Source organism: Phocoena phocoena, chromosome 16 (genome assembly GCF_963924675.1).
Source record: "Phocoena phocoena chromosome 16, mPhoPho1.1, whole genome shotgun sequence".
NCBI classification, from domain to species: Eukaryota; Metazoa; Chordata; class Mammalia; order Artiodactyla; family Phocoenidae; genus Phocoena; species Phocoena phocoena.
This window is the reverse complement of record NC_089234.1, coordinates 18,574,482-18,597,863: the sequence shown is the minus strand read 5'-3', so window position 1 is coordinate 18,597,863 and position 23,382 is coordinate 18,574,482. Positions and strand designations below refer to the sequence as shown.

Below are 23,382 nucleotides of genomic sequence, written 5' to 3'. Positions count from 1 at the left end.
GAATGCATGCCATTTAGGGCTGAAGAAAGAATGGGCTGCTAAGAGCTATCATCTCTCTCCTCCTTCCTCCAAAGGAGTCATTTAAGTTGAACTTTCACCAGATGCCACCTGATCAAGTTTTTGTGCTTGTTGAGCAGATGCAGAGCTGTGACCAGTGGTGTCAGTCAGCCTTCCTAGGAGATAATGGCAAACGACGAGCATTTATGGTTCCTTTGAAGTACATAGTCAATGGCTTCATTAGTCATGAGTATTTGAAGTTTACCAGGAATAGTCTCAGAAGTTTCTGTGGAACGTTTGAGAATTTACTATGTGCCAAGCACTCTTCTAAGCATTTCGGCCACAATTGCTTAGTTAATCCTTCTTTTCTTATGAGGTAGAGTCTAATGTTACTCTCAGTTCTACAGAGAGACAAAGGCTGAGCGCTTTGTCTTAGATGACAGGTATTGTAAATAGCTTCACTGAGACTGGAACCAATATATTTATGGCATCTCAAAGCCTCAGGCTGAGCTTGAAAGAGGTATTAAGTTGTGAAGACACTTAGGATGTTCCCACGTAGCCAAGATGGGGAGTGAGTGGAACAGAAAGAGGCGTGTCACACCGTCTGTGGTCCTGGGGGTGCTGAGGTTCTGGAGAAGGTTTACTGAGTCACTGTATTTAGTAAGTAAACTGTAAATCACGGTGAGCCCTCTGAGATTAACCACTTTGGTTAAAAAAGGGAAATGCTTTAGTGAAGCAGATGAATTGAAAAATTGAGAGGAGTCATCAAATAAATCATCTGATCGCAGAAAGAACGTAATATACTAGTAGGTCTGGAATAGATACGGGAGATCATCTACTTCAGTGGTTCCCAGATGTTTTGATTTCACAGGCCAGTCAAAAGAGTGTTTGGGGCTGATTGAGTTGACAAGTTTAAATTTTGTTAGAAAGAATATATACACATATACATATTTCTACAAAGCAACTGTGTACCATCACCAACATTTCTTAAAAGGAAGGGCACTTTAGCTTCAAAAAGTTTAGAAAGATGAAAGATTCAGAACAAAGGATATTTTCTCTTAAGAAAAGAGATGTGGTGACTTTATGTTGGCATTTAAAGAGAAATGATATCCAGTCTTTTTTCACTTCCAAGGTGCTCTCAGTTACAAAGCATACCATCAAGTTAAATGCAAGTAAAAGGGTGCATCTGATTTTGGAAACGTTGAAGTAACACAAGTTTTGTTTTCTTCTAAAAAATGAATGCTATCTTTCCTCAATTCTTTGATATCATGTGGCATGTTTTTGATGTTTTGAAGCTTCCATATCCAATGGTGCACTGAGAAACTAGATTTCAAATTTGGGTAGTTTGTCGAAAGTCAGTTTCGCATAGAGATGCTAAGAAAAATGGACTCCATATTGTTCAGTTATTTTCACTTTGTTTGTAATGTTCTGGGTGATCTGAGAGAAATGTGAGAGCAGCCCTCAGCTCTCCAGTCTCTGTTCCTCCCTTGCAGGTGTGTAGAGCGAAGGTCTCTGTGTTGACCTCTGGGTCTGTGGAAAATGACTGTGGTTAGTTCCCTGTGCTATGCAGTAGGACCTGGTTGTTTATCTATTTTATATAAAGTGGTATGTATCTGTTAATCTCAAGCTTCTAATTTATCCCTCTCCCCCAACACTTTTCCCGTTTGGTAACCATAGGTTTGTTTTCTATGTCTGTGAGTCTGTTTCTGTTTTGTAGATGGGTTCATTTGTATTGTATTTTTTTTCAGATTCCACATATAAGTGATATCATATGATATTTGTCTTTCTCTATGTGATTGACTTCACTTAGTATGATAATCTCTAGGTCCATCCATGTTGCTGCAAATGGCATGATTTCATTCTTTTTTTATGACTGAGCGATATTCCACTGTATATATGTACCACATCTTTATCCATGTTATCTGTCAATGGACATTTAGATTGCTTCCATGTCTTGGCTACTTTAAATAGTGCAGCTATGAATACTGGGGTTCATGTATCTTTTTGAATTAGAGTTTTCTCCGGATAAATGCCCAGGAGTGGGAATTGCTGGATCATATGGTAACTCTATATTTAGTTTTTTAAGGAGCCTCTGTATTGTTTTCCATAGTGGCTACACCCATTTACATTCCCACTGAGAGTGCAGGAGGATTCCCCAAAAGGCTCTCTTTTTGATAGTTTTTTTTCCCTAATATGGTGATATGCTCTGTACCCTAGAAATATACTTCCTATTCTTAACTTTTGCCTTGGCTGCAAGGAAGCTCAGAGGTTAATTTATTGATTGATCAATGTAATTAAATTAGCCATGGTTTTTGATTAATTTTTTTCTCCCCTCCTGTCTTCCAGTTTTAAAATGTACATTTTATGATCTTAATTTTATTTTTCCATTTATTATATAGAACTATTTTATTTAAAACTATCTCAAATTCTCTTGAGAAGTGGCCAGAGTGGCCATTTCAATAAAGAATAAGTCTACAATCTTCTCTTCCACAGTTTTGAAGCAGTGAGAGAAATGTTAAGTAAAACTTTCAATCTCTCTACACATAGACATATATATGTATGTATATAATTCTTGAATACTTATGACTCATTGACAATCAAACAGTGTTGACTCTTTTTCTTTTCACTATGCTTTTCTTTTTCTTTTTTCTTTTTAGTGGCATGGACCCTCATAAATCATAGAAGGTATTAATGAGAGTTCTTTATACTCTCCTCAATTAATGAGAGTTCTTTATACTCTCCTCAATATTTAAAAGAAGTTTAACCGAAATAGCCCATGAAATCTAACTGTGGATAAGTATGCAAACTAAAATTTTTCTTTGCTTTTGGCTGAAATTACAGCAGCTCAGTGTGGTAACAGCTCATGCTGATTAGGTTGTTTAATTTGCAGTCAGACATGTCTTTGATATAGAAAAACCCAGGAAATAAATTGTTAATTAATAATCAGTATTATTATATTATAATAATTATAATATATATATTATATATATAATATATATAATATATAATAATAATAATATATAATAATTATTATAATAATAATAAACAGTATATTTGGAAGTCTAAACTCTCAAAGCCTAGTGTTCATGGAGAAAAAAAATAGAAGGGGCTTGTTGCAGTGAAGATGTTGGACATGTGGATGTTCACTCTACTTCTGGTCATCTTGGAGGGCGGGCCCAGCACTAGGTGATACTACGGAAAGGATTCTTCCTCTGTGGCTCCCACTGAAGGGGCTTCCATTTTCAGTCTGAATTGAAATAATTTTCCTTGGAAATGCAGCAGCAGTCTTGTACCTTAATCTAATGGGGCTCCCTATTCCTGTGATTTATTATTCTTCCTTCCTCCTGTTTGCTTATTCCTCAGGTTCGTCACTGGGGATGGATCTATTAATTCATTGGGCCGATGGATTCCATGCATTCACATGGAGGCCCTGGAATGGAGGAGAGTGTGATGCTGGTCGTGTGCCTTGGACATTGGCTAAGAGGCTCGACTGGCCACCCGTCTTCCACTTTGGATAGAATAGCTGTTATTGGACTGGATAACTGCCTCCTTATCCCAGGACTGCTTTTAAGGAAAGAGTACTAGACATAGATCAGAAGTGTTAGATTTGAATTCTGGCTTTGCTATATAACAGCTCTCTGACCTTGAGAAAGACTTGGAACCTCTCTGAGCCTTGGTTTCCTCATTAGTAATATTTGAATACTTGATCTTGTCACATCATTGGATAATTGTGAAATTCAACCAAGATATTTACTAACTGTAAAGTGCTATAGCGCAGTAGTAGGCATTTATCTGTCTTCCCAGACCAACCTCTCTGCCCTGGGAAAAGCATCATCCTTCTTTTGGGGGAATTGCTTTTCCTTATCTTTCACTCTGACATGTGGTCCAAAAGGACCTGACATCTTGGAAGATAAATCTTTTTCTCTGGGCACAGGGATTGGTCTAAAGATAGGCATTTCTCCTCTATCAATTACCTATGGCTGCATAGCAAACCACCCCCAAACTTAGTGATTTGATATAACAGTGACATTATTTTCACGATTCAGTGGGTTACCCGGGTGGGTCTTGTGCTGGTCTCAAATACATTCTCTCATGTTGCTAAAGTCAGCTGGTGGCTTGAATGGGGCTAAAGGCTCCATGATGGATCCACCGTATATTTAAGGGCTTGGTGTTGGCCAGTTTCTGGGCCAATCTCTCCATCCTGGGTTTCCTTTCATGGCAGTGGGAGCACTCTATGAGGACAAAAATGGAAGCTCATGGTCACTTGATGCCAAAAGTTGGACACCAAACAACATTACTTCTACTGTATTTTGGACAGAGTAAATCACAGGGCTAGCTTAGATTTAAGACGAAAGGAAATATACTTCACCTCTTAATGGAGGGAACGACAAAATCATATTGCAGGGGTTTTTGTGTATAGGAGTGGAAGGAATCACTGCAATAATATTTGCAAATCATCTACCACATTATTAAAGCTGGAAAAACTTGGGGCCAAGACTCACTGGCAGCCTTTGTTCTAGCCTTGGGAAGGAATTAGCGTGAAGTAGTTGAAAATGAAACTGACTTCTGGAGAGAAGCAGAAACAAGAGCTGGAGGGCTCTGAAAGGATCAGAGCCTTTAAGACCGCTTTATGCCCGTTCTTGCCATTTGGATCACATGAGCAAATTAATCCTCTTCCCCTCTCGCCTAACCTAGTTTAAGTTGGGTTTTTGTCATGTGTTCTCCGGAAGACCAGCTGAATAATACTTATTCCTTTCCCTTTGCTTGCTTCCCCTGGAAAAAGGATGAAACGATGGAGAGTAGAGATCTATGAGTTTTAAATTAATTATGTACATGGGCACAGCAGCCCTCCCTTTCCACACTCCATCCTCCACCAGCTCAAAACTGAATTGGCTGGCAACTTCCTTGCCACCATTATTCACTCTTTTCTTTTTTTTTAAGCACATAACTGGTCTGCTTATTATGGAACAACAATCAACAATGAATCAACATTTTTTTTCAAGTGGGAAAATAACATCATGTGTCATAGTGTCTTGGGGATTCCATTTTCCTCCTACCTATATATTATGAACCCTTTAAATTGGATAAGAGTAATATTCACTCTTATTCTGAGGATTAAAGTGACCGTGAGCTCCCAGCAAGCAGCATTCTGGTGAGAGATAAACTTTTGAATGGCACCATCCGAAGAACAAGAGAACGTACACACGCGGGTTCCTTCATCTCTTCTCAACAACGATCTTAAAGTTTGGACCTGGAGAAGCTCTGGTAGCATCTGTGTCAACAGTACGACAGAATCTATAACCTTGTTGCCAGTTTGGATTAACTACTTATAGCAATGAACAAGCCAGACTTGATCTCAAAGAGCTCTCAACAAATCAATTCCAGCCCCTCCCTCCTCTGGGGTCATCTTTTCAGAATAAATGGGTTGGTGGTCTTTTGAGACTGTAGATTTTAAAACCTTGTAATCCTGTGCTCCAGAAATGAAAAGCAAACTGCAATCTTTAATAACCAACAGAGGAGTGGATGATCATTTTCTGCAGTTAACTTACCACATATACCTTTTCATCTTCAGACTTCTTTTGTTTTAGGTAAAATGTCATTATCCAATTATCATAGCAAACCTCTCCCCAAGAATTTGACCTTTTCAGTATTCTATAATTTAATTCTCTAACCATATTACCTTGTCAAAGCGTTTCTTGGTCCAACTCATAAACAGTAAATATTTCTAAGCACAAGGTCTTTGGCTTGACCTTGGATAGTGTCCCTGCTTCTTGGAACAGGGTCACCAAGAGCTCCCGTGTAGGGGAGGTGATACTGGGATCTCCTCTTGGGTTGGCCTTTGGAAGCCTTTTTCTCTGGAAGACAGAGGAAAATGGTCTAGTGGGATGTTTTATTTTTCCCTTTATGAGCCTTTGTCATTAAACACATTTCCTAAGCCATTTCCCACTGGATTAGAAGGGATGTAAGATGATTGGGAACTAATGTTGTGTTGCAGAGTTTAAGCTCTGGATTTAGACAGACTTGAGTTTGACTGCTAACCTTGCCATTTATCATCCACGTAACAATAGGCAACTCACTTAACTTCTTTGATCCCCAGTGCCCTCATCTGTAAAATGGAGATAATAATACCTCCTAGGATTGTAGTGAAATTAAATGAGAAAATGTAAGTAAAGTATTTGGCACTGTGCCTGGAACATACTAAGTGTCCAATAAATGCTATCCATTATTTTTGCAGTATTTAATGTATATAATTTAATTAGATACAATTTAATTTATCTAGGGAGGTTTGTATGCTGTCATGGGGCAGAAGAATCAGCCTGGATTTCTAATGTAATTCTTAAATCTTAAGGCAATCTCTACTTTTCCAGAGTGAGCAATAATGTAACTTGCAGAAATGTTTGTATTAGTAGGTCATTTATGTTGAGAAATTGAAGACAGTTGTCCTAATGTTGGACTTTGAACACGGAGAAAAGTTCGTCCACATTTTGTTAAGAAGAAATGGTCATTGAGAAGCCCTGGTCATTTTCTACTTTAAATCAAAATAGAGAGGGATATTTATAGGATTTTGGATAATTATCAAAGTCATCTGAATTAGTCATGATGTTGGATAAATGTCCATATTCTTTTTTTAAAATTAATTTTCATTAGAGTATAGTTGATTTACAATGTTGTGTTATCCATATTCTTGAGACGACTGTTTAAGAGCAAATGAAACTTCCCTATCTTCTGAGTTAAGTGCCGAGCAGATTTTTATGGGGAGTATAGAATTTGCTTTGGGGTTTAGGCCTAATTTTTGAGAATGTCTCTTTAAAGACATAGCGTATTGTGCTGAACCCAACTGCATTAACTCCAAATCAAGGCACTATCACAAGTCCTAGAGCTAAGACAAACATATATCCCAGTTTGCATAGAACAGACCTAATGCACATAATTGCCCCAACAACATTATTAATAGCACTCATTTCATTTTTAAAAGTGTGCTGATTTAGGTAACAAATTATATGGTCACACTGTCTAAATCCTCATGGTCTATCTACCTTTAAAATGTTTCAGCTTTTTATTTTTATGGACCAAATTATCATTACCACATTCATACTCTCAATTCTTAGAGGTAGGAAGATATTTGTCTGTCATGATGAAATGGCATTTGTCCTTTTATGAGACAATGGTAAATACATAAGCCATTGGATTTCTCTCTTTGCCTTGGCTGCCAGGCAGCTCGAAGCTAATTGGGAGCTCAGTTGTAGGACCTTCCTTAGCCTAGGATTTTTCAAGCAATTATTCCCTTCCTTGGCACTGTTACTTGGTTCTTGTTTTAATTTTTATTGTGTTTGGGATTCCCCCCACCCCCTGTGGATGGTTTCAAATCATTTTTAGAAATAAGTAGAATATAAAAATTGAAAAATAGAAAATGTTATGAATGTCTTATTTGTAATATTTAAAGTCTCATGCAAATTCATATTAATACACAGGGCTGGATTGATTAAACACACAGATTCCCATGTGGATATCTAGAGTTCCCTTTTCTACATGGTTACACGTGACGACGTGTGATAGTTTTTTCTCATGCTGTGGTAGACTGTATCATTTGGCCCTAATGCTTTATCCCTTCCTGTATTCATGATTTTCCCCAGGTAACTGCAGTGGGTGTGGGACAATAATCTTGGCTTAGTCCTGACCTCGCTTTGGGCTGGTTGATTCTCTGTGTGGGTATTGACAGAACTGAACAGTAAGAGCTGCAACCTTGGAGTCGAAGCATGGGAACCTTGAGCAGGTTTAGCAGCGAAGGAGGGATTTCTCTTCCCTCAAATAACCATAGAAGCCTGTGTGGGAACATCTACCACAGCAAGGAATCTTAGCACCAATGGGCAAGCACTGCACTGCATGTGTCTGGTTTCCAACAGTAACACCCCATGGCAAGAAGAAGCTATACCAGTGGTGACTCAGGTCCAGCTATCTCCCTTTAGATACAGACTGGAAAGATCACTTTTGGACTACGTAAATTCCAAGGGAGAACATCTTAAAGGAGGAAGACGCACACACCACATTTCCTACTAATAATACAGGTGGAGGATTAAATTATTAATTGTAAAAACAAGAGACGTGACCGTGTCTGCCCGCTTGTGGAACTGTTCACCCAGTTTTACTGTCATCCTCGATGTGTATGGGATGGAAGGATGAGAAAGAAAGTACGGATCTTAATGTATGATATGGATTGGGGATGAGATGAGGTTAATAAGGCAATGCTTTGGGGGAAAGGTGAGCCCTGAATTCTGATTTAAGGCCCACTAAGTTCAGAATAAGTGTAATCTAGACCCAGGTGGCATTTATCATGAAGCCCTGCCCTGCTGTGCTGATTTGCACTCTGAGTCAGCGGTGGCAGGAGCTGCTTAATGAGACATGAGACAAGTGTGATGCAATGGAGAGATCAATGACCAGTTAGTCACATAGATACAGACAGCTTTGGAAGGTGAGCTGAAGCCATAGAACCCTGCAACCCAGATTTTAGTCCAGCAGTATTGTGTTAGAGCAATTTTAAGCAGATGCCTTCTGTGGGTTTTTAAAAAAAAATGAAACAGAGATGTCCCCTAGAGGGCATTTCAGATTCTTATTTCTTGTTTCACTTCCCAGGAAATAGAGACAAAAGGGAAAAATTCCCTGGGAGGGAAATATAATTTGGTGATAGTTGTTTATTTGCTTCATTTAAGATTCAGCGAAACCAAGACCGACCCTGTCCTACAGCTTTCCTCCTTTGGCTGTATCAATTTCCCTTTATTTTCCTTTGGAGCTGAGCTGGAGGAAGCAGTAACCTCGCTTTGTTTTGCTGCCTCACGCTTTGTGCTGACATCAATCACTTGCTCGACAGAACATTTATTTGACCTGTTTTTCTCTGAGTTGAGCATCTGTTTTGTTTTGTTTTGTTTTTCCTTTTAATGGATTCTCAAAGCCCTTCTGAATTTATCCTCTCATACATAAACTGAACGTTGGAAAAGTTGCTCTTTTGTAATCTATAAAGATAGCCAATATCTACGCCCAATATCTACTTTCTTACAGAAACATTTCTCCATAGTTCAAACTTGAACATCAGTCCCAGGTCACTTGGAAAACATCCCCAGCCGTGATAATCATTAATGAACAAAAAAATTGGCATGCAAATAAAATATTGGAACACCCGCGAAACCAAATCCATTTCTGGGTTTGTACTTAACGATCGACAGCAACAGTAAAAACAAATGTAGCTTTTGTGCAATGTCAGTTTTTGTTAAAGGCAGCAGATGTACACAGGGGCTGTGTGATGTGGGTTAATTTGAATCTCATTGGCTATTTACTGACTGAGTGACCTTGGGCAAATTTCTTAGCCTTTCTTGTGCCTGATATATAATGTGGAGCTGCTAACAATGGTTCACATTTATGGGGCACTTTACTGAGTGTCAGAGCATGCTACAAGCTCTTTACATTTATTCACTTAATAATTCTCCCAACAACACTTGAGGTAAGTGCTGTTCTGTCCATCCTCATTTTATCAATGGGAAAACCAAGGCACAAAGATGCTCACTAACTTGCCTAACGTCACAGAGCTGGAAAGCAGGGGAGCTAGGATGTGAAACCAGGAGGTCTGACTCTAGGGGCAATGTACTGCTCTGATGATCATTGTAATAATAACCCACCTTGTTAACACCTTGGGTTGTTGAGAAAAGAAAAGGAGACTTGTGTCTATAAAGCACACACCACACTGGATCTGGCCAGATGTTCTTTGGTGTTGTGAAGGCTAGACCATTCAAACTCCTAGAGGACCACCCACTGCCCAAGTTTGAACTTGAACTTTTGAATTTGGGGTTCAGCTCAAATGGCTTTGGTTATTCTGGTGCTTTTTTTAAATATCATTTTGAAAAGGAAATTCTGGAACAAAACCAGAGTTACCTACTGTAATCTCCACATCAAGGAAACGGGTATAAATGAGAATAGGATGATTACCAAGGAAGTAGCTGGTGAGTGATGGTCAGCTCCTGTCCACTTTGTGACATTGAGAAAGCTGGACTTGAACGTGCCATCCCTGACCTTTGAACTTCTGCCCACCCCCTTTGCCATCTTTGTCTTGAGAGTCCTCCCTTCTCTGTTCTTGGAATTGTCATCACATCAGTAGAGAGCTGGAATCACATTTCATTTCCTCTCGCTTCCTCTGGTGCTGTGATCGCAGTGAAGCACTGCAGCCCTAGAAGAGACAGAATTTAATCTGTTTTTATTAACAAAGTCAGATCATATGTAAATGAATTTCCTGAAGAGCCATTTAATTAGAAGAGGTTTGTTCCCTCCCCACTAGGTGAATCCCTGATGGAGGAAGACCTTGGAAATGCCCCACACCTCTATTAAAGTTCCCACATGCAGGATGCAGGAGGGTGTCCATTTTGGAATTAAAATTGTAACCTGAGTCTGGCCTAATTCTCCACAGGGGAGACTTCCTGAAGGACATAGAAGACTAGAGCTGAAGGGACCCCTGGCGTTGGCCGTTATGATTCCAGTGAATTTGGGGTTCTTGCCTCATTGCAGAAAGAATTCAGAGACGAGACAGGGAGGTCAAGAGAGTAAAGTGAGGATGTATTTAAGCAAGAATACACTCTCAGAGGGAGAGTGGGCAGACAGGTGAGTAGCTGCCTGGGTTTCTTTGGCAAGCTGGTTATGAGGGGCATACCAATGAAGGGGCAGAATATTCATGGGGGAGGAGGGTTTTGGGGGTTGTATTCCCTGACTTTCACCCCAGCTCCACCTTCCCAAGGGGAGAAGGGATTTTTGTCCTCATTTAGTTTTTATTGGAAGCGTCATGGCATCGGTGCCCGATAGATACTTCCTATCTGCCAGGCTAATTTCATTGTAATTCCCGTCTTTCCCCACATTTCTTTGTGTGCCTCCAGGACACACACCACCTAAAATGTGAGATTTCCTGTCAGTCTGGAGGTTCCTACTTTTCTTTGTCTGACCATGGACCCCCGCTGTTTACAAGATGCATGATTTCCTGCCCCCTGGCCTGTGCCCCCCTTTCTTTGGTCATATCTAGCTACCTGCCTGCTGTAACAGTTACAACTTCCTTAACACGGCAGAAATGGACACTGACACCCGTGTCTTCCGAGAAGATTCCTGAGTGATGTTGGTGTTTTAAGGAAGTGACCAAAAGACTTAGTTAGTTGGTGAAATTTGCTGCTTTTATTTTCTCTCTGTGTGTGTGTATGTGTGTGTGTGTGTGTGTGTGTGTGTGTGTGTGTGTGTGTATTTCAGCTGTGGGTACTGCGTGAATTACTATTTACTTAACATGTATCCCAAATGCTGTTACTACATAGCCCTTATGTAGGGGACAATTATTGTTTTATGTGCCCAATACTCCTGGCACCTTCTTCTTCTGATTACTGCTCCTCTCAGCCCCCAGCCCCCCACAGGAGGAGTCATCTTATTAGCTGGCTGGATCCTTTCGTGCACAGTTTATTGAACCAGTGGCAGACACATGACCCAAGTTGGGCCAGCAAGTTCTTTCATGTTAAGGCCAGAAAATTAATAAAACTGTATCTCTTGTAGGTGAAACTATATGGTGAAAAGTCTGGGTGCCGTTGGCTGCCATGTATTGCATCACATGCAGAAAACTGGTTGGAGGGAAAGAGAAAAGGTTGACACATACAGAGAGAAGCAGAATGGAGAGATGTCATGAGGATGTCTGAGTCTTTAGACATCCTTTAGACTGTATCTCTGTCCTTCCTTCTTCTAGTTTACTCTCTCACTGGATTCCTTGAAGCCCCCAAACCCCTTTTTTACTTAATCAAATTAAATTCATGTTACTTGTAGCCAAATGAATCCTAATATACCTAGGAATGCAGGAAGTGTCTTTTCATCCAAGGGGCTGCAGCTAGGCCAGAGGCTGGAGTAGAAGGATTGAGAGGACAGGAAAAAACTTCCAGAGGGAATGACATTGGAATAATGTGGAAGAGGCTTTCAGACAGCTGAGCACAGAAGATACCTTAATGCTTGCCCAAGGAGGAGGGTGATTGATAGACACACTAGTATAGAACAGAGGACTTTCGAAGGCATCACCAGAGGCATATGGTGCCTCTGGCTGTGTGGGCACAGTTATTTACAACAAAACCTTATTTCTTCTTATGAAGCTCCAAAGGAGACCCTTTGGGTAGTGTTCATGGGAGTTGTCCATACTGGATGGATCACACATCATTTGCTATCACTCCCTGGGTGTCTACATTAGGTTAATCACGTAAGTACACATTCATACCAGAATATTGTCCATGAACAAGGCTAGTAAATGTTTGAGGAAAAAATTGCTGCAACGTATCTCTGTACAATGTGAAAATTGATTTTAAGCCCAACATGCTCATCTCTAGGTCTTCAATACCTACATAGCCAGTACATATCACAGGCTGTGAAGTGAGATGTCTGAAAACTGTGGCATTTAAGACTTTTTTCTCTAAAGCAACTCTTCCACTGAAATCTCCTCTTCATCCGAGCTGGCAGAGTTGACACTTATTAATTATTTCAGTTCCTGATGCTCCCTGGGGATGTATAAGAATCCAGGGGGAGTGGCCAAGATGGCAGAGTAGGAAGACCCTGAGCTCACCTCCTCCCACCGGCACATCAAAATTACAACTGTTTACGGGGCAACTGACTGGGCAATCCACACACTTGAGGATAATCACAATTGCAGATGTTCTCCCCAAGGAATGAGGGGTCTCAGTCCCACACTGGGCTCCTCACCCGGGGTCCTGCACTGGGAAGATGAGCCTCCAAAGTCTGGCTTTGAAGGCCAGTGGGGCTTGTGCATGGGAAAGCCAGAGGGCTGCCGGAAACAGAGATCCACTTTTAAAGGGTGCGTGCAAAACTACACATGCTCTGAGACACAGTGAAGGGGCACTGATTCGGAAGGAGCCTGGGTCAGACACAGTTGCTGATCTTGGAGAGCCTCCTAGAGAGGCAGAAGGAAACTGGGACTCTCCCTGGGACATAGATGCTGGCTGCAGCCATTTGGGGAGCTCATTCTACCGTGAGGGCACTGGTGCTGGAAAATGCACTGGAGTCCTCTCTCTAGCCTGTTATTGCTGAGGCTTACCTGCCCACCAGCTAGATAGTCCCAAGAGCCCTCCAGGCCAGGCAGCCAGCCATGCCAGGACCTGACCCCACCTACCAGTGGCCTGCAGCCTCCACATGAGGCTTACCAGCACACCTACAGTAGTTGGCCATGCCACAACAGAAGGGCACACTCAGCCCACATAGGGGGCACCCCTTAGATCATACAGATCTGGTGACCAGAGGGGAGTGTGCTGCTGGGCCCTAATAAGATGTATCCTACATAAGGCCACTTCTCCAAGATCGGGAAATATAACTGACCTACCTAATTATAGACATAAACATAGAGAATTAGGCAAAATGAGTTGACAGAGGAATATGTTCCAAACAAAGAAACAAGAAAAATCTCAGAAAAAGAATTAAATGAAAAGGAGATAAACAATATACATGATAGAAAGTTCAAGGTAATCATCATGAAGATGCTCAATGAGCACAGGAGAAGAACAGATAAACAGAAGTTTAACAAAAAGTTAGAAAATATAAAGAGAAAGAAAACAGAGCTGAATAATATAAAAACTGAAATAAAAAATACACCAGAAGGAAGCAAGAGTAGAGTAGATGATACAGAGGAATGGATCAGCAAACTGGAAGACTATTAGTGGAAATTACTTAGCTGAACAGAAAAAAAAGGAAAAAGAAGAATTAAAAGAAATAAGGATAGTTTAAGAGACCTAAGTGAAAGAAGTCAGAGGAAGACAAATACCTTATGATTTTACTTATATGTGGAATCTAAAAAACAAAATAAATCAGCAAACATAGCAAAACAGAAACAGAATCGTAGATACAGAGAACAAACTCAGGTTTGAGTCATCTTTATAATATGTTACTCACATGGTAAATGAATAATTTTGGACGAATCTCTTAACCTAAGATATTAGTATCTCCCTTGTAAATGGAGCCTAGGATACTTAACTTGCAGGGTTGTATGAGCTGAATGAGATAATAACATTTCTCGTGATACCCAGCTACACCCCAGGGTGATTAAATCATACTCTCAAGGTGCGATCCAGGCATCAGTGCTTTTAAAGCTCCCAGAGAATTCCCATGTGCATCCAAGGTGGAGACCCACTGATTCATGGGGGCTCACCTCATGACAGACATTGTTTTAAGCATTTTATTCATATCACTGTTACTCATTTTGATTGGCAATTCACGTAGCCTGAAACCAAAATGTCAGTGAATATTCATCAGTGAAACCATATGTGCTCAGATTTTCTTTGCCTGGACAGAAACTACCAGGTTGCTCCCTCTTCTTTTAGTTTCAACTATCACCGGAATTTTTGCCTTGATTCCTCCTTTCTCCCCTTTGTGTGGAGATCTGCTAGGGCAACTTCTACAGGGTAACCATTTTCCTGCCAATACTCATGGGTGAGTTGCCAGGGAGACCTCAAGGCAAGAGAGAGGGCTGAGTGAGATCCACTGAGTTCCTCAAGGTTTAGAAGACGACTGCTGGCATCCTTGGGAGCCATTTCGGCACCCGTCTAACCTTCTTTGCCTCTCCCAGAGCCCGTGGACAACTTCCACAGCGGTTCCCACAATTACCCGGGCCTCCTGGGGACTTCCCTCATTCAAAGCCCAAACCCAAGGGGAGCTCCGCTCAGCAGCAAGCCAACAGTGGCATCTGCTAACCGCAGACCTGCCCTTTGGGGCTCCTACTTGGCCTCTCTCTTGGCCATTATGTTCCTCATGCAAATATTTTCTTAGCTGCAGGCCCAGAGACTGACCTTTCCCATATCACAGGACATCTTCATCAAAGCGATGAGACCAGAGATTCCAACGTTTGAAACGGGTGTAAGTGAGAAAGGAGGGGGTGTTTGCTTGATTTCCTTTGTCAGGTCCTCTGTTTTGCTTTATTTGGTTTCGTAAGAGAAACACTTCTAACTTACCCTAATGATGCTTGGCCTCTTTGCATGACCTTTCCTGATCATTCTTGGCAGTGATCCTCTCACTTGTAGAAGCAGTAGTTAGCTGAGGGCCACAACATGTGGTCTGGGACCATTAGCATTAGAATTACTGGAGCTATGGGAGGCTTGTTAAAAATACAGATTCTTGGGCTTCCCTGGTGGTGCAGTGGTTTAGAGTCCACCTAACGATGCAGGGGACACGGGTTCATGCCCCGGTCCGGGAAGATCCCACATGCCGCGGAGCGGCTGGGCCCGTGAGCCATGGCCACTGAGCCTGCGCATCCGGAGCCTGTGCTCCGCAACGGGAGAGGCCACAACAGTGAGAGGCCCGCATACCGCAAAAAAAAAATCAGATTCTTGGGACTTCCCTGGCAGTCCAGTTGTTAAGACTTTGCCTTCCAATGCAGGGGGTATGGGTTCAATCCCTGGTTGGGGAGCTGAGATCCCACACGCCTCGTGGCCAAAAACCCAAAACATAAAACAGAAGCAATATTCAATAAAGACTTTAGAAATGGTCCACATCAAAAAAAAAAATCTTAAAAAAAAAAGCAGATTCTTGAGGTCCACTCAGACTTAACAGATACAGAAATTCTATAAGTGGGGCTCAAGAGGTTGAATTTTTAACCAGCACCCTGTGTGATTCTGAGGTGCAATAAAGCTTGAGAATCATTGGTTTTAAACTCAGTATTCTTACCTTTGTGTGAAATTTTAGCACTTGGGTTTATATTATCTTTCTTCATTTTCTCTTTGAAGAAAGGTGTTCCATGCATGAGGCAATAAGTATATAAGGTTCCTGAGGGCTTGCATCCCCCATTGCATCCAGCTCAGCACCAACACACAAAAGATGCTTGGTATAAACTATCCTGGATTGACTACAGTTGCAGCTCAAAAAAAGAACACGATTAGTGCCAATTTCCATTTGATGGCCCAGTGCTTGGAAAGTGCTGGGCTGAGGCCAGGTCAAGGGACTAGCACCCTCTAATGATGCCAAGAACAAAGTTTCCTTCTTAAAGGAAATTTTTTTTTTGGGGGGGGGGCCTGAGTTGGGTCTTTTCCTGCTGTGCACGGGCTTTCTCTAGTTGTGGCGAGGGGGGGCTACTCTTCGTTGAGGTGCATGGGCTTCTCATTGCGGTGGCTTCTCTTGTGGCAGAGCACGGGCTCTAGGCGTGCGGGTTTCAGTAGTTGTGGCTCGCGGGCTCTAGAGTGCAGGCTCAGTAGTTGTGGTGCACGGGCTTAGTTGCTCGTGGGATTGTCCTGGACCAGGGCTCAAACCCGGGTCCCCTGCACTGGCAGGTGGATTCTTAATCACTGCGCCCCCAGGGAAGCCCTTAAAGGAGATTTTTAAAAAACAGATTAAGGACAGCAGGTATATTGGACCTGGGGCTGCATCCAAGGTCTGGCTTAGCCTTACTTTAGCCAAAATGGTTGAATTACTTCTCATAATTTCCGATACATTTTAGAAAATGAATTGTAATTAGGGTCTCTTTTTCTTCCACTGTTTCCTGTGGCTGCCTTTGAATTCAAATTACCCCAAATAAAAATAGCTACAGTCACCCTGAGATAGAAAATGAAATCTATTAGCCCAGCAGATTTTCTTGGTGTTAGTTACTGACCGTGATAAGTTACAGTTTATGGTCAAGGTATAATTCTAGTTCTGGGCTTGTCAGCTGGATCAGTATAGTTGAGTTAACAGTTGCAGAGACCTGTCTTGCACAGCTGTTGTGAACTGCTGCCTGATTTACTCATCTGATTCTGCTCTGGGATTGCTCAGGGTGGAAGAGGTAAAGCCTTGTTTTACCTGAATCTTCCCCTGATTTTTGCATATTGTCTTTTCTTGCCAGCTGTTAGCTCTGCAGCTGGGCCCCTTGAAGGCTGAGCCCTGACCTCTTTTTAGAGAGTGTTTAGTCTCTCCGAACCTCTGTTTTTGCAGATGGAGCCCATCTTAGAAGATTTCCATACCTTTTTTTTTTTGAGTGTGGCTTCTTTCACTTGGCATAATACATCTGAGACCATCTGTGTGATCTGTATCAGCAGTTCATTCCTTTTCACTGCTGAGTAGTATTCCATGGTAAGGAAGTAATACAGTTTGTTTTTCCATTTAGTCACTGAAGATATTCGGATTGTTTCCAGATTTTGTTGTTAAGTATTTGCCATAAAGGTTTGTGTGTAAACTTCATTTTCCTTTGAGAGTGGGATTCTTGAGGAGCATTTCTGAGGATGAGTTCTTTGGAGAGTTCTGTGTTGAGGGCTTCTCCCATTAACTGAAGTCAAAGAGTGAGGATCCAGCAGGACCACTCGGAGAGCTTGATATTTGTATGTGCAGTTAAGGGGATAAAATTGACTGGTGTTTGGTGTGAGTGGCTGGCTGGTACATGAGTGAGAAAGGCTGTGATAAGGTCCCTCGGTTGGTAGTGTTTCTTGGAACACAACCACCCTTTTTCTTTGTTCAAAGTAAGTCCTGTTTCAAATGGAAAGTGTGACCTCTCAGGGCTGTCAGTGCTCTTGCTTACTCTATCTTAGGTATAATGTGTCTACCTCGTATTCACTTTAGGTCTTGCTAAACTCCCAAGCATCTTGGGTCCACTGGATTTCTGTGCTCGTGGGGCATTGAGATACTATATGCAAATGGCAAGAAAGGGTGGGCATGCATTCTGCATATATCTTCTTGATTCATTCGCATGCTCCATGGTCCCAGTGGATGGAGGAAACTCCATAGTTCCAACTACAGAGATGGTGAATGCTGAGATGTGACCAAGGGGCTTCAGTGGCTGTTGTGTCTTTGAAGAAATGAATCAAGTGTGGATCCACGTTTAACCTGTTCATCCAATCTTTTTTCTTCCATCTTTCTCTTACGATGTTTATAATAGACTTGACTTGTGCTGAGAATGTGGGATAGAGCATCCTCTTGGTTTCTTGGGACAAAAAAAGATTTCTCTGAGGCCTGGTATGGAAAGCCCAAGGCTTGGGTTCAAATGTTGCTCACACATTGTGCAGTCTTGGGCAAGTCAATTCTGAGTCTCACTTCTTCCTTTTAATATGGGAATTAAACAATTTTTATGTACAGGGCAATCATGAGCATTCACACAAGGGAAATAAACCTGGCACAGAGGAAACACGGTAACTGTTCAAATCCTGGGGACAGACATCTGCTTGGGGCACGCCTCGCATCTTCTCCGTCTCCTTTCCCTTCCTGGGCCCTTCTCCCCACTGTGCCCTGCAGACCTGGCCCCTCAGTTGCCCCGGCCTCTACAGAGAAGGGGCTTTGCAGATGTAATCTGCTCGGTAGGGCTGGAGGTGGGTGTGTGTGTGTCTTGATGTGGCAGTGTGCAATGAACTTCATCAACAATTAGGAAAATCCTTTATGTAGATCAAAGAAGTGTTGATGGAAATTATTTGGTGGTTTGAAGACCCACTCCCTACCCGCACGCCCCCTTTGACTCTGCCATTGCTGCCACCTCTGCAAAGCACTGGGCTAGGAGTCAGGTGACCTTCTTCAGCTCTCTTTCTCTCTCTGCAATTCTTGTTTCACGTCTTTGAGCAAGTCATATGGCCTCTTTGTTTATCCTTTTTTTTTTCCTTACCTGATTCCTGGAAATTTCTAAAGTGGAGCTGATAGTGTTGTCAAATTTGAAAAAAAAATATATGGAACACTTCATAAATTTGCGTGTCATCCTTGCACAGGGGCCATGCTAATCTTCTCTGTATCGTTCCAATTTTAGTATATGTGCTGCCGAAGTGAGCAGCATATTGCCTCTTTGAACTTCAGTTTCCTTATCTGTAAAATTTTGGTTAAAGAGTGCTTATTCTACCTACTCGCCAGGGAATTTGGAAGCTATAACACGCTGTATCAACATAAAACATTATTATTACCATTATCTAACACATTGTATGATTTCAGTTTAGTGTTTTATCTTGCTCAAGAAGGACAGCTCCCTCCCCCATCTTTTAAAAGTGGACTAGAGATAATAAATCCAAAGGAGTGAATTTCTAATTGTAAAATTTCTAGTACTGTGGCCCTAAGATAGTCTTGCTATTTGAGAGTAGGGAGAACTTCCTGGTATCCCTAAAACAAGTGTAATTTCAGCAGTTGAGTATTTTGCTTACATCTCAGGCTGCCTCTGATTCACACTCCTGAAGGCTCACTTCAGGCCTGTGGGTGGCTTACAAATTTGTTTTAGAAACAAGGTTTATGTGTCAATTGCACTTCATCTGTGGTTCTCTCATTGTCTATTTCTGACAATATTTGCATGAAACCAGATATTTGATTTCGAGAACATCTGTTTTTACAATTCGTTTCCCATCTGAATCTACGGTGTTCCGCCTGGGCTGGAAGAGCTGCTCAGCAAGATTGGGGATGCGGGCAGCAGGGGGAGGGGAGGCTTGGTGGTGATGTTTACGAATACAAACAAGTTTGCCGGGGACATCCAGCCTCAGAGGAAGATGTGATGAGTGTGGAAGCCTTGGGTAACTAGTGCTGTTTAGCCCAATTTTTCAAATGGGCCGTATTCTTTTATACATTAGGACTTAAAATGATTTCGCTGTTTTGGTTAGAAATCTTTCTCAAATGTGGGGCTTCTCCTTAACTCCCAAATTGGAGCATGTGGAATTCATTGAGCTCTTCTTGCCTGCTAGGCTTTGTTTTTTGTCCTCTAAATGGAAAACATGGAGTCTGATCCCTAAATGTCAGCACCTGCGCTGTATTATACTGTTTGTGATGCTTTTTGGGTTTATTAAGGTCAAAAAGCTTTATCCTTGTACTAAATGGCCCTAAGGCCCGAGGATGTGAAGGAGTGGCTGAAAAAGGAGGTCTGTGGCTGGTCTAGTGAGATATGGGGTGCTTGACATGAGCTGGGCCACAGACAAGCAGGGGGTCCTGCCTGCATCCCCGGGCTCCCTGGCCTGGTCTAAAATCCTCACAGCGGTAGGAAATCACTGAAAGGTCTTAAGCAGGGGCACGAGTGATCAGATTTGTATCTCCAAAGGTGTCTCGGACTGCAGGTGAAGAACGGAGTGCGGGGGTGCTGAGGAGGTGCGTGAGTACAGGGGTCCAGGCGGGGGACAGGGGTGTGCGAACACCCTTGAGATCTTGCGTCTGCCCTGCTTGCCTTTCAGGATTGGTCTGCGTGCTTTCTCCCTTCTAGCTGCTGCCTGTGTCCTGCCTTGCCGGGTTGTGCTCAGATCCTTGAGTCAGACTTGCCCCTCTATTTTCCCATAGAAACTCTCTTCTACCTATTAAGCACTTCTGCTCATCTTGCCTTGGGTCTGAGCAATCCTGCATTCCCAGTGGATTATCATTTCCTTGAGGGCTGGGCGCAGTCTCACTTGTCTTTGTGTTTCCTGTAGAAGCCAGCTCAAACGTGGGCGTGTGTTAGATTACACATTGTTCTATAAATGTTAAGTGCCATTTGAAAATACAGGAGGCAATGGGTAAATTTGTTGTTGAATAAATGAAAGAATGGATGGATGGTAAATGAATTGGTGGAGTCAGTGAGGGAATTTTTGTGATGTGGTTCTTGATAAGATCCTATAACCAGACCCTCAGGTTAGAATTGTGTGTAAACTTAAATTGCCTAGATATAAATTCTTTGAATTTTAGTATATTGGATTCAAAAGTTCCATTTTGTGCCTGCCCTGAAGCCATTTTGGTTTACTTCCTAGTTCTTAGCTATGCTCTTGGTGGATGAAACTGTTAGAGAACTGAATGCATCTATTTTGGAGATAGAAGAGGGAGAGTTTGAAAGACACCTGTTATCAGGTTACTCCTGGGACTGCTCTTGCTTGCAGAGTTAAAGAGAGCAGTCACCTACCTGCATGATGTCACTTCAGAGAACTCTGGAGGGACTCCTAATTTCTCCTCAAAATAATCCTTCTGCTGTTACCGAACGCAAGTCCGTGTGCCTGACGCACAGTGAGGCCAAACAATAGGGAAACGTCAGAGTTTGGAGCAGAGAAAGATTTATTGCAAGGGCCCTGCAAGGAGACAGGTGGCTTATGCCTTAGAAACCCCAAACTCCTTCCTCGAAGGCTTTCAGCAAAGCCCTTTTACAGGAAAGGTGAGGGCGAGGCACGGTTATTTGTTGCATATTTCTTGGTGTTGGATCCTTTGCTCTTGATGCTGTCCATGCAAATCAGGTCACCGTGTTCCTATAAATCTCCATAAAAATGTTATTCTCTGTTCTGCAACTTTTTATCTAAAGGTGTAATACTCTCAAAGGTCATAGGCTTGAGAATTACACAGGAAAGGGAAGGGGAGGCATTAAATTCTGTCTCCATGTCTGCTTGCTGCTTTTAACATTTTACAAATTACTCCTCATTTTACTTGTTCAAGGTCCCAAGTCTCGACTTTCACCCTCAGAGATCCAGACCCTGGCTAAGAGGAGGGGATCTCTGTGTGGGATGTTGCCCTGCCAGGGAGCGCTGGTCCAGCACCCAGCCTGTGCCCTCACGCCAGTGCCCAGGCCCAGCCGAAGGGCCAGGTGCCCAGACCCTGCCCACCTGTCATCACTGAGGGAGCCAGGCGCCCAGGACCCAGCCGGCCCTCAGGCTCCTCAGGCCGCGCAAACTGGGGGCTGGGTTCGAGTACTGCACGCAACCCAGGGTGACTGCTGCCGTGGGAACAAGTGAGATGCTGACCATTGGCTGAGTGGGACCCATAAGGGCCAAGTGCTACAGAGGAATGGCGCCCCCCCTGCCACTGGTACACTCCCTTTTCATGGAGGCCTTCTTGAGTGGGGTCTACAGTTTTATAGCCACAGCCTAATGTTCCTGGAAGAGGTCAAACTCTGCCTCAAATGGGTTTCCTACCAAGGTACGAATGACCGTTGGCAAATCTTTTCTTGAGAGAATTGAGGGTCCACGGGGGTGGTGGGGAGAGTGGAAGGGAGAAAGGGGAGGTTGGGGAGTGTGGACAAGCTCTGTGGATTGATCATCGTGTCTGGTTTTCCACTTTACACGGTGTTTCAGTCAGGATTGTTTAGGTCAGGGGTCAGTGAATGTTTTCTGTAAAGGGCAGAACAGTGAGTATTTTAGGTCGTGTGGACTGTTCTGTGTGTGTCACAACTACTCCAGCCCTGACCTTAGTGTGTGAAAGCAGCCGTAGGCAATACATAAATGAAGTTGGGGGTGGTGAGGGTGACAAGGGGAGCTGTGTTCCAGTAGAACTATTTACAAAAACAGGCTTTTTGTCCTGCCAGCCATGGTTTGCTGACCCTAGTCTAGGTCATTCTTAATTGAAAGGACAAAAGCAAAGCTCATAGCTCATGGATTAACACGTAAAAGGATTATTTCTGGCTTATACTAAATGTCTAGTGTAAGTCAAAAGAGTGCTCTCATGGTCATTCAGGGACTCAGAATGACAAAGTGTCCATCTTAACAGAGCTTCTACAATCACCTTGGCAACGAGAAGACAGATGGTTGAACTGCATCCTGGCTCTTGAAGTTGTTGCTTCAAAGAGACATGTGTCACTTATATTCACTTTTCATTGGGCAGTGCAAGTCACATGGTCACATCTAATTTTAAAGGGATAGAGAAGTGCAATCTTAAGGGCACAGAGGAACCCTAACCAGAATTCTGGGCTGGGTGATTTGCACTAATGAGAACCACACATGGGGAGATCAGAGTTCACAAGGATGCCTCTATTCTCTTCTCACTCCAACAGAAGGGGCAACTGTGGCTTCCTGCCCCTCATTCAGTATCCTCAGGTCAGCACGTCTCCCAACGGCCTGGCCTGAGTCAGCTTTTCCATACCATTCCCACCACCTACTGGATGCTTAGGGTGGTGCCTCTACTCACATCTCATCCATGCCAAAGCTCATCTGGCATTTCTGATTACCAGAGCCTGTTAGGATTAGAAGATGAGTTACTCGAGCTGAATGAACTAACCTGTTGAAGATCTTCACTTTCCAGTTTCTTAAAGAAGCCTCCTAACTCAAGTTCTCAAGTTCCAGACTCTGTAGAGGAATTTTTTTTGGCTTGGCTGGCCTTTTAGTAGTTTCCAAGAAATAGTCTGAAAGAGAAATTTTTATGTATATTAATCTCATATTAAGCAATGTTTGGGCAACCTTTTATTACCTGGGACTAGACTTCCTGTCCTGGTTCATTTCCTACTGCTTCCCATACTTCACTGTACACTTCAGCCAAGCCACGCTCTGAAAGGAGCAATGTGGTTACATGTCTTCATGTTATTACCCATGCTGCTCCCTCTGCCTAGAAAGCCAACCCTTGGGTTGATCACCAGACCTAGGCCAGTTTTGTTAATAATGTTCCAGATCTTGGGTGGGTAGTCAGTTCACTAGTCTTCGTTGTGTTATTAAAATCAATCAATAACTCCAGTAAAAAACGGCTATCATCAGCCAATGGTGAGAG

At 42.6% G+C, this 23,382-nt stretch overlaps 1 non-coding gene across 1 annotated transcript; it reads right to left on the bottom strand.

Annotated features, from left to right (window-relative positions):
- Nucleotides 1-18,653: 18,653 nt before the first annotated feature.
- LOC136136747 (U6 spliceosomal RNA) lies at nt 18,654-18,760 on the bottom strand. Its single transcript, XR_010656683.1, has one exon. It is a non-coding gene; the product is annotated as a U6 spliceosomal RNA (small nuclear RNA).
- Between the last annotated feature and the right edge of the window lie 4,622 nt (nt 18,761-23,382).